The sequence below is a fragment of the Papaver somniferum genome, chromosome 10 (assembly GCF_003573695.1).
Source record: "Papaver somniferum cultivar HN1 chromosome 10, ASM357369v1, whole genome shotgun sequence".
Taxonomy (NCBI): domain Eukaryota; kingdom Viridiplantae; phylum Streptophyta; class Magnoliopsida; order Ranunculales; family Papaveraceae; genus Papaver; species Papaver somniferum.
This window is the reverse complement of record NC_039367.1, coordinates 9,566,674-9,579,472: the sequence shown is the minus strand read 5'-3', so window position 1 is coordinate 9,579,472 and position 12,799 is coordinate 9,566,674.

Below are 12,799 nucleotides of genomic sequence, written 5' to 3'. Positions count from 1 at the left end.
GTTTCTAAAGGTGATGATAAAAATGTTTGGATCTACCTCCCTAATCTGAAAAACGATCTGGTTCCCCCCAAAATTGTATAGTGCGCCTCTTACTTCCCATTGATGAAGGTATTCACTTGAAAAAACTCTATCTAGAATACTAGGCTGTTTGATTCCAAAGTCTCTAATAAAAGAAGGTGGAGTAGGTAGAAGACCGATATTACTATGGTTTGCTAGTCGCTGAGCTAAAAAAAGACCACTAAGATGCTTATAGAGATTAAAGGGTTCACCCATTGCATGAAGAAAGAAAGAAATGAGAAACATAGACAAAGGCGAGAAGAAGGGAGGTTAAATAACAAAGTGTATACATGGGCCAAAGGGCACCGAGGACAAGCAATATCAACACCGTGAATGGTACTATAATCGAAAAAAGAACACCTAAAGCAAGTCCAATGGATAAATGATAGCGGCAATAAAACTGAAACCAAGGTACGATGAAGATCATTCTTTTAGATTATTAAAACAGTTTCGTGGATACCCAGGTCAAAGAAATTCAAAAAGTTTAAATAACAAAAAGTGAGACTTTCAAAACCTAACCCATATAGTCTGAAAACACACAATGGATAAAGAAGCTATATAAAACCTTAAAAAGAAGGGAAACATTAGAAGGACACGTATATTAGAAGGGCTTGGTTCTATATAAGGTTTTTCAAGAGCTTTTAATGCACGTAACCGTTGAGTCAAAAAAAAGACTGAGAAGGCAATTATTGATGAAGCAGACCTATTCGTACAAATAAGTATCTATAAACTCTAAGAGATGGACAACCCAGGCACAGAAGATTTGAAATATGCATAGATAGAAACTCTAAGTAAGAGAAAATTTGAATTATGACTTAACACCTACACAGACTAGATTATGTGTGTAGCCCCTAAACTAAAGTTTTTACATCGCAAATTTAGCCAAGACATGAAAAGACTAGTCATAATAAGCATTAAAATCATCTTAATAAGGGAAGATAGAAGATTGTAAGATTTGCAAACTTAATAAGAGGAGACATATAACAGTTTCAAAAGATTTTAAGATATTCAGAGAAGAGATAAGGAGTTGAAAGAAAGGCATTGAAGGGCAAGAGAAAAAGGTTATTGCACGCAACCATAAAGAAGGGTATTTTGTGACCATTATTTTCTATGACCACTAGAAAAGGCGATATGCAACCTATTCAGCCAGTGAAAACCAAACAAAGCAAAGGAAAAGAAAACAAGGACTCAGAATAGCTTACAATCATACTATTATTCCTGAAGGAGCTCCCATCTCAATGACAAGAGTTACCCGATGCATAAAAGATCATTTGCACAGGGTGCATTACTATTTTTGATATTTATGTGGTACTAACTTGTTTTTGTATGCTGAACATCCTAAGTATTTGGCATATTGTAATTCGAAGCCAGAGATAAAAGAAGCTACGGATAAAGAGGTAAGGGCTGAGACAGAGAGACTGGTCGAGAGAGGACTTCCAACATATGTTGCACTTCTATACAACGAGATGCCTCCAGGATTTGCTTATGGTTATGTAATCAAGATGGAGGTCCGATATAATTGGAACAAAGGGAAGGGAAATTATGAAGCAGCAGAAGAGGCAGAAGCAAGAGGAGAAATATAGTACTATTTCTATTATCAAGTTCTCTCAAACGAAGCGGCTAAAGAAAGTTGTTTTGTTTTATGTTATGTTTGTTTAGGTTTATCAGTAGTTTATCAGGTATTTCACCCTAAGAGAAATGCACTTTCTCACTATGTATTATGAAATAGTACTTAAGTGATAGTCCTTTGATTCTTGTAAAAGAATTTTCTAAGCCTTAATGTTTTATTGTAAGATTTCTTTCTATTATACACTAAGTTATTATGTCTACACCAACAATCAGACCTCAGAGATATGATACAAAGACTCTAGTTACTTAAAAAAGTTCCTCAAAGAGACAAAGATTTGAGAAATATGAAATCAGTAAAAGGGTTGATGGGTTAAAAGAGATAGACCGGTTATAGCAACCAAATCGCTAGCACAATAATGAAAATCTTAGATGCAAAGAATCTAAAAATAAGAAATTAACAGAAGATAGACAGGCGAAGAAGTTAGGAAAGCCGATGAGATTGCCATTAATGCACTTAATTAGTCTTCTAGACCATGTTTAAATACACCCACTAAATTAAAGTTCTCAAATCGCAGAGATAGAGAAGGACAGAGAAGGAGATCAAGAATTAGGAAGATCAAGGGAGAAAATCAAATGGTTCGGGATGATAAACAGGTTCCCCATGATGCATTAGTACCAAAATCATGCGATGCAGGAAGAATCATCTCCATCGAGTCCACTATTATAGGTGTTCGAAATGTAATAGAGAGGTATTCCTTCATCCTAATGAGGCACAATATTTAGCTTATTGCAATCTTAATAAAGAAGAGGAAGAAAAGCTTCGCCCTTGCGCTAAGAGAGTTATTCAGTTTAAGATAGAGAGGGGGATATCATTAGATGCTCAAGTTTATCTGAATGAGATGTCATTTGGGACTGACTATTACTATGTTCAGAAGAGGGTGAGGCGGTATCTACAGAAAAGAGGTAAGAATCATTATGAAGAAATGGAGAAGAAGGATGCAGAAGAGGGGATCGAGTATTAATAAAAATTATGGTAACTACTTATCAATCCAATGCTTATATAACTATATAAATCTATGATGTAAAATATGTAAGTCAAGTTTTTATTTATGTTTAAATCTATTAGAACTTTTATGCATTTTTCTGCTACTAATTTATGAAACAAAACAAACCCGGCAAAGCTAAACAAAGAATCCTACTCACAAAGTTTTCAAAAGTAACGGTGAAAAGACATGTAAAAAGAAAACAGAAGATGCATTTGATATTAAATGATGCAAATAACTCAGCCAAATCCATTTAGATGGAGATTATTTGTCATAAAATCCCTACAGTCTCCGATCAACCTATATCCATTCAAGATATAGGAATTTTCAAAGAAACTCATGTTAAAATCAAAAGTAATCGTGACAAAAACTTGGATCAAACTCAAATTAGTACTTATCATCCCCCCATTGCTTAGTCACTCTTTGCTCCGGAATCAACACAAGCAAAGAGTACTACTCACAGACTATTGAGGCAGGATAGATGATAGATTGATGGATGTTGTGTAGTTAAGCTGCAAATGTTGCTACGCGATGTTGTGTAGTTAAAACTTCAAATCTTGTGCATCTTTATGTCAAACCAGAAACAATGGCATCTTATCTCCGATTATAGCCCCTCTGCCGTTTTAGCACCTAATATGGGTATAGTAAAGTGATAAAAATATATACCAAAGTGTCAAATAAAACGCTTAGATATATGTGACAAAACTTTTAGCGAGCGATAGTGAATCCATCGTTGGATGGTCGGTAAATCGCTCGAAAATCTGAATGACGCTAGCGCTAGTCTTGCTATCGCTCGTCGATTGATCATCGTGTATCAGTTCTGTATCCAACGGCTAGAAATTCCCTCTCTATAAATATAAAATTTCAAAATAATTTCAACTCACACCAAAATTTCCAAGTCTCTTTAGAATTTCTTAATCTCTCAATATTCTTCTAATCTAAAGCAAGATAAACTAATCACACCTTCTCTACACTACTTAATTTCTTGTAACATGGATTCCCAATCTCAATCTCAAGGCAAAGGTAAAAAAAAAAAAGTCTGGGGTCCAAAATTCAATATCACAGAAGATGAAATGTTTGTTTTCCCCAAGATTGTATCAATGGTGCACAACAACATGATAACACCATATGGGAAAACATATTTTTGAAGAGCAAACCATGAACATCAATGATCGTTATGCGAATGGGTTGGCCCAACGCTTCATTACGATCAATAAGGAAGTCGCCTCTTATGTTGTTGTGATAAAGCAAGCCAAGAGAGGTCGGGAGAGTGGTTTTGTGGATGTTGATGTGGAAAGACAGTGTCGTACAGATTGGCAACGCAAGCGTGGAAAAAAAATCCAATTCTAAAGTTGTTATCATATTTTTAAGGTGTTGAACAAATATAATCAAGACGTGTTAGAAGCAAGGAAGTCGCCTCTTATATATGTTGCTACGATAATGCAAGCCAAGAGAGTCCGAGAGAGTAGTCTTGTGGATGTTGATGTGGAAAGACGTGTCGTACAGATTGGCAACGCAAGCATGGAAAAATTTCCAATTCGAAAGTTGTTATCATATTTTAAAGGTGTTGAACAAATATAATTCAGACGTGTTAGAAGATAATCAACAAGTACCTGAAAGATCACCATCAAATTATTCACCAGATACAATTCCAGTCCGAAGTTAATAAGTAACTAGTGTCTGTATCGGCTCAGTACATTTTGGTGTTCAATCTGGACTAGGTACCGGGGTTTTTATGCATTTGTGGTTTCCTCGTTAACAAAATTTCCGGCGTATGCGTTATTTCTTTTCCGCATTATATTGTTTATCTTTATAATTGAAATATCACAGGTTGTACGTAAATCAAAATGGATACATCCATCCTTGTTTTTTGGATACGACTTGATTGATTACTTGGAAATTGATCTTCGGAATCACCCAAGTACTGTAACAGGTAAATCAGGTTCACGGACTAGTCTTTGTACACTTTTTGATTGTGAGAGAAAGAGATATAACTCTAGGTATTCTACCTTGATTGAGATTCATTAAGTTGAACTCTGCAGTTATGTTTAAGTTTGTCCATACAGGTTTCCTAAGAAAAAATTGGTGGTGTATTTTGGTACTCCCGGTGGTTTCTGTAGTGCCCTAACCTAATCACCTTCTTAGCTAATAAGAGTACAAAGTAATTGAAGCAGCAAATCTATATTAAAGATCTTAAGAATCTCAATTACATAAACTAATCCCAGAACAAACCCATATACTCTGATATTATTTAAATTAAACTCTCTCGAGTGATTAGAATATAATAATGTGTTTTTTTACAGATTAACAAAGATTATATGTAAAAGATAATACAACATCTTTATATTCGATAAAGCTTTAGAGCTAAGAAAACAAATATCTTCACGGCAACATTTCTTATGAAAACTGAAACTGAAGTGGGAACGAGTGAGCACATCATCCCAAAAGGGTACCCAATGGAAATATATAAATCTCCAGTAATCACTAACATGCTCACGGTTCTAAAGAATATTAAATAAACAATTAACATGCATAACATGTACTTGCGTAATTTCCCCAGATAAAAATATTCTATATGTAATACCATACATCTCCCAAGCTTAATCTTTATTGCATATCTCTTGCTACTCAGACAATATAAAATAAGTAAATAATAACGTACATCTCGCACTACTAAAATAATATTGCACATATCATACTATTTGACTTAGCAAGAAGCCGTGGGGAGACACACACACTTCTCACGGGGAAATCACATAAACACACATCAAATTATTCACCCAACAATCAACATACATCGATTTATAACATTCATGAAAGAAAGATCATTTCAATTCCACTTTGTCAGATATTGCGACCTTAGTAACAACACCTATGAAAGATCACTACCGGATGATTAACAGAAGCAATATTAGAACAAAACAAAAATATGTCATTTTGACTTCGTCTTTCTAATGAGAAAAGCGTCACTAAAATAACTCCAGACTCCAACAATAGCTGACATCCTCATGGTTACTTGTCTCAGCCATGATTCCGGAACCACCATACATGTATCGAAGGTTTTACAATCAAGAATAATACGCAATGAATGGATTCTCACAAGAAATTACAAAGAAGTAATATTGGGAATCCCTATCCCCCTATAGCAATAAATAATTGGAGTCTAAACCAACTCCTAACCAGCATAAGTTAGATATAAAATATAGAGAACCCGACAACGCATATTACACAACATATCCATCCAATTACACACATATATGCTCACAAAAAGTAAGTGCACATCATGCTCGCAGATAGATAGAAAACTCAATGATTACAAGAAGGTTACAAAGTTTCCACCTAATTTGAAGACAAGCCTCGCCTACCTCGAGATCCCCAATCCACTGGTTCATCCTTTGAATTGATCGTTGTTAATATAAACTATTGTTCATGACACAAGCACTCAAAGAATTTAACCAATAGGATCACACAAGGTTCATAACATAATCTAGAATACATGGCACAGTTTGGATAACTTTGCCTATGTAAGTGGCGGTTCAGATTTGTCCTCACAAGAGATAAATCTAGGGATGTAATCATTTGTCATAAGTGATGGTTGTGATTGAGATTAGAAATGCATCTAATTGATAAAATTTATCATGTCATTAAGGTTCCATAATTCTTCATAATAAATACTCTATTAATTTTTCATAATTAATATTTTATTAAATGCCAAATTAAAAATGATAATATCTAAATTATTCTATTACTAGGGATTAACCCGTGTCGTAACGGCACGAGATGTTTTTGTCTCCAATTCGATATTGTTTACATTCAGTTCGTTTTATTTTTCCGTGGGTAATAATTTTGATATTGAAATAGGTTTTGGACAGAAAAATGATGAGTTACCTGACCATTTTGTTTTACTTAAACATGTTATTTCAATTTAGTATTTGGCCGGAGTAATAATATTGTCAAATAGTTCATTATTTATTAATGAATTTTTTTTGAAGCAATTTATTAATGAAATTATATCTATTTGATTAATTAATGAAAGATTTATTTTGGAATACTTATCAATAGAATATTTATTAGAAAAATTTAATAGGATACGAATAATATAAATCCTGGATTGAGCAAACAATAACCATTGATTTATATTGTCCGTAGACAAATGCTGACCATTCTTTATCTAAGCTAACTTAGCCAAACTGTGTTTTGTATTCTAGAAGCATGATAATACATATATTTTTATTAGCTAATACTTAGGATTAGTTTGATATTGCTGCGAGCTTTACAAAAGTGCTTTTACGATGTAGGTTACTGTGCCGAGCTATGTAAAATAAACAATTGAATGGTTGCCGATGTACGTTACTGTGCCGAACTCTGTAAAAAAACAATTGAATGGTTGCAAATTATAAACAAAATCTAAAACTATTTAAAAAAGCGATCAAATTGTGTTTGGGAAAATATCAGGTTGAGCTATAGTTAGTGAGAAAATGACAAAAACTGAAATATCTCTGAAAATTGTTTATTCTATTTTATTGTGCTTAATATAAATTGATTTACTACTATTAGAGTACATATATATGTAATATTAAATTTAATAATTAGTATTATTACTAAAAAGTAATATTTTTAACCACTTTTTAAAAATCAATAATTGCTTAATATTTACTGTTAATAAATTAAAGCTATGCAACCCGAAAGATCAAAATATCGGGTTGCATAACTGTGAAAAACTAACATCAAAATGTAATTTGAAAATAGAAAAGCAAAGAATAAAATATAACCAATAAAAATTGGTGATATATATATAGATTCAAAGATTATTTTTGTCAGTTATAAAAAATGACGGGATAGAATTGGAAAATAAAACATGAAATTAGAGTGAACTATAACATTTTATTTTGAAGCTTTTAAAAGCTCCTTCTCCCCACTTTTAAAATTGATAGATTTTGCAAGTGATTAGCATAAAATAGTTTATGAAATCTTTACCAAATACTAGGATGAAAAAATATTGCTATAAATATGTTTTCAAAGTTCTTTTTTTTTAAAGGAAAAAAGCAGTATCAAACTTAGTTAGATTGGCTAAAAATTATATAAGTGGACCATAGTGACGGTGGCAAGTATTGGTGCCCAGTGAGTAATTTCGCATCGTCCCAATATTTCTTAATAAATGGTTCACCGTTATTTTTATTCAATGATGATAAATAACAGAGTTTATTGTTAATAGAGCATATTATTATTAAGTGAAGTAGTTAACGATTTGACTTACTAACTAATCATGGTTTTATTATTTTTATGTAACAAATAACCTCACATTTGGAAGCGTAATGTCGTAGAATGTAGCATGGCCCTCTACCCACGATTTCCTTACTTATCCACTGAGGTCATCTGACAGTATGGGGTTTCCAATGGTCACCGCTGGGGTCATCCAGCAGCAGCTTCTCAGGAGGTCACCCATCTCAGGTTACTCAATACCAAGCATGCTTAACTATAGAGATTTTTCGCCAACTATGAAGCCAATTATGCTGAAAAGGTCTCGGTGTTAGGAAAGGACAAACCATTACCTATATTCCATTTGACGAATCCTACCTGCCGAGTCGGGGTACTATAATACCACAAACTTAAAGCTCCGTAATATGTTCAATCCTAAACTCTAGCATTTTTTCTCATTTATGAGACCCTTTCCCGACACAATCCGTCAAGCATACTCTTTGACCCTCGATAGGTAACCCATGTTCGACTCTAATACCATCTGTAAGGACCCGATCCTCCGCTAATAATATTGCCACTTAGACAACATTATGGGATTTTCAACTGACACTGATGCGGTCATTAATCAGTAGTTTTCTGGGAGGTAGCTCATCCCTATATTATTGTCTCCTGAGAACGCATGAATATATTTCTTTTTACCAACTCTGGATCCAACTACGTTGAAAAGGCCACAATGTTACGAAAGGAAAAGTCATTACCTATATTCCATTTGGTGAAATTCTTCCTGCTGAATTGAATTATGTACATAATATATTTTAGAATTTTCAAAAAATAGAACTACATCTTATGTGAGTAAATGGTTGCCATCGTAAATGACTTAACATTTTAAAATATAATAACTTATTAAGTGAATGAATTAGTTTTTCATTATGTCATTGAAATAGTAAGAACATACAATACGATATGTATTGTTGAGTCAATTATGAGTTTTACCATTTTTAGACTATTCTTAAATAGGAAAAAAGCAACAAGGATCCGAACACTGTTAATATCTACACAATTATTCTTGAGACGAATGAGTTCAGGTGTTGTAATTTTGTTATAGCTTACATAGTTTAAATTTTTTGGTTCCGCTTACACTGTATATTCTATACACAACACCGAGGCTTTTTAGTTAAAAACCCCACACCTTTTATCCCAATGTGGTCAAGTGGGGTTCGAGGTTTTTGTGGTCGGACCTTGACTAGTGTCTAGTGGTCCGTGAAGATCCTAACAGTTGGTATCAAGGACCATGGTTAGGGCTATTGTCCGAACGTAGAAGTGGTTGTCGATGTCACCCGATTTAGAGCACAAGTGGAGTCTGATCCAAGGTGGAGCAGGAAACGCCCAAAGTTGAACGGGCGCTCAAGGTGGAGTTAGTGTCTCACCTATTAACTCAGGTGGCAAGGCAATGCTCAAGGTTGAACTGGATCTCAAGGTGGGGTTAGTGTCTCACACAATAAATCTCAATTGGATCGGGGTTGTATGTGGGAAAGAAAATGCTCAAGGTGGAGTTAGTGCTTACCTTCTCATTAACTCAATGTGGAGTAGGATTCCAAGGCGCATAATGATAATAATCATGATTGAGTGGTAGCATATACAGATAGTAATCGTATGGTGTGGAGTATGATTGGACTGGTGAAGTGGTTTAATCTCGCCAAAGTGGAGATTGTTGGCGTATATGGCGCGATAAACCACATATGTGTAGTTAGGGGTAGTCCCACGTGGAACAAACAGGAGTACATGTGGATCTTAATAATCTTGGTCATCTCCTTACGTGGCACCGTGGCCTTTTAGATTAAAACCACACACCTCTTATTCCAAGGTGGTCAAGTAGGGACGCCATCGGTGCTATGTGGTCAGGGCCATAATAGGTTCCTATGGTGCATGAAGATTCTAACATCGTTCACTGAAATAAGGAAGATGCAGAAAGGTCATACCATTTCAAAGGATCGATTAAATATCTTTGTAAACTAAAAAACATATCAAATAATGTTTTTATTTGATGGCTGGCTTGAGGATACAACTCGAGAGAGGATCAGAATAGTATGGGAGAATGTCAAGGAAGAATATGCTAGAAATGATTTGTGGAGTGAAGAATAAAAATATCTAACGGGGTTTCCTTTAATTTTGTAATGATAAGAAGAGTAAACTTGATATTAATGAATATTATCTTTAATATTCATATGTCGTAAAATGCATAACTAAATAAAAATTATGCCCGTGCCGTTATGGCACCGATTAAGCCCTAGTCTAGAATACAAAAAAAATTTTGGCTAACTTAGCTTAGATAAGTGGCGGTTCAGATTTGTCCTCACAAGAGATAAATATACGGATGTAATATTGTTTGTCATAAGTGTGGTTGTGATTGGGATTAGAAGTGCGTCTAACGGCTAAAATTTACTTACCATATCACTAATGTTCCACTAATTTTTCATAAGAAATATTTTATTAATTTTCCATAATAAATGTCAATTATGAATCATATGTCAATTATAAATTATAGTAAATAAATTATTCTATCAACAATGATAATAAATATATTTTTATTAACTAATTCTTCGGGATTAATTTAGTATTGTTGTGAGTTGTACAACAACGTGTTTCTAATATGCTTTGTTGTGCTGAGCTATGTACAAAAAACAATTGGTGTTTGGCAAGACATAAACTAAAGTTAAAGCCGATTAAAAAAACTATCAAATTTTTTTCGAAAATATCAGGTTCAACTATTGTTATTGCAGCAAAAGACTAGAACGAATTATCTCTGAAAAATGTAGTGCATTTTATTGTGCTTAAGGATAATGAGTGTTTTAGTATTAAATAAATAAATATATGGATAATATTAAATTTTATAAATAGTTTATTATTAAAAAATATTATTTTTGAAAAAAAACAGTCGTTGTTCAATATTTTCTTTATTTTTATTATTATCGACGAATTAAAGAATTTTCAACGATGGTATAGTATAAAATATAGTTTGAAAGGAAAATTATCATCTTTAAGAATAAAATATAGCGAATAAAGATCTGTAGTATATAGATTTAGGGGTAACTTTTATCATTTATAAAATAAAATACGGATGGAAAAAGAATAGAATACGAAATTAGGTTGATCATAGTGTTTGCTTTTGTAGCTTTAAAAGTTCATTATCCTATAGTTTTCATAGATTTTGGAAGTGCGTTGCATAAGAAACACTTTAAAAAATATTCACCAAACATTATGATGAAAAAATATTACTACAAATATGTTTTCGAAATACTTTCTGAGAAGAAAAAAATAATACCAAACTCAATTAGATTCCCTAATAATTATATAAGTAGACCATAGTGACGGTTGTAGTGTTGTTAAGGAAAAAACGCTATGGTTTGATTGGAAGTGGTGGTGGAAGTTGTTTCAGTAAAAACAATAGTAGTAGGTGGTGTAATTATGGTAGTGGTAACTACCGGTGAACAATGGTGCTCAATGAGTAATTTCTCATCGTCTCACGTATTTCCACATAAGTAGCTGAACATTATTTATTTTTCAATGATGATGGATAACAAAGTCTAATAGTTGTTGTCATAGTCTATTGTGGTTAACCACTTGATTTACTAGCTAATCATGGTTTCATTTTTTTATGCAGCAAATAATCTCACATTTAGAAGGTTAATGTCGTAGAATGTCTGGAAATTTTGAAAAACTAAAACTACATCTTATGTGAGTAAAATGGGTTGTCATATGAGATGATTTAACGTTTTATAACATAATAGATTGAGTAAATGAATTAGTTTTCCTTTATGTTTGCGATATGTATTGCTAAGCCCATTCAGAGTTTTAATATTTTTCATACTATTCTTAAACAGGGAGGATCCATGGAAACTCTTAAATGGACACTCTGCAAAACCCAAATGACAAAGAATTTAAATATAATATTTTGATGATACGTTCCTCTTATAAGGCTCTACATTCTTACAAAAAAATGAGCACAATTCGAGACGTATAACACCACAGAGGATAAAATCAACAAGGATATGAGCATTGTTAATACCTACATAATTATTCTTGAGAAGAATGATTTCGGGTGATGTAATTTGTCATATATAAACTACATAGTTTAATATTTTGGTTACGTCCGGGAACTAAATTGAGGGAGATTCATAAGGACAAATACAATTTCAAATTATCAAAAAAATATCTTTGTAAACTATAAAACATATTATTTTTTTTATTTTTTTTTGTGTGTATGGGGTGGGGGAATGTGAAAATTAATTCCGATATAATTTCATGGTTGGTTTGAGGATACAACTGGCACAACAAGAGGCATTATTAGGAAGAATGTCATAGTGTAAAAGTAGAAAGGAATTATATATGAGGACATGAGAAAATATTTTTGGACTAAAGAATAGATATATCTATCGGTTTTTCCTTTACTTTTGTAATGATAAGAAGGGTAAATTCGACAATTAATAAGTGTTATATATAATATATAAACGTCGACAAATATATAACCAAATAAAAATCCATATCTGTGCCCTAGTATCATACAAGTCTCTAGTTATAGGAGTGAAATAATTACTAGTTCTAGTTTTATTTCTATAACTGTTATAGGGCATGCTGCCTATGGATGCGCAACCCAATTAGGTAGTTAGTGTTTCTCCTTTGTTGTATATAAAGGACAAAATCTATATAATACTATACGAATCTATCAATAAGATTTCCTACTCTTTGCCTCTATCCCCACTGCAAAATGTTATCAACGCGAGCTCAGCCCCTCAAATTTTTCCTAGTTATTGTCAAATCACTGTAGGAAGCAAATCCGTATTTCTATTTTTCTTGTCAATCAAGCACAGTAAGTTCGAGTTTTGAATAATTTAGGCATGTCCGCTATGTTTTGGATCAAAGGAATAAAAGCA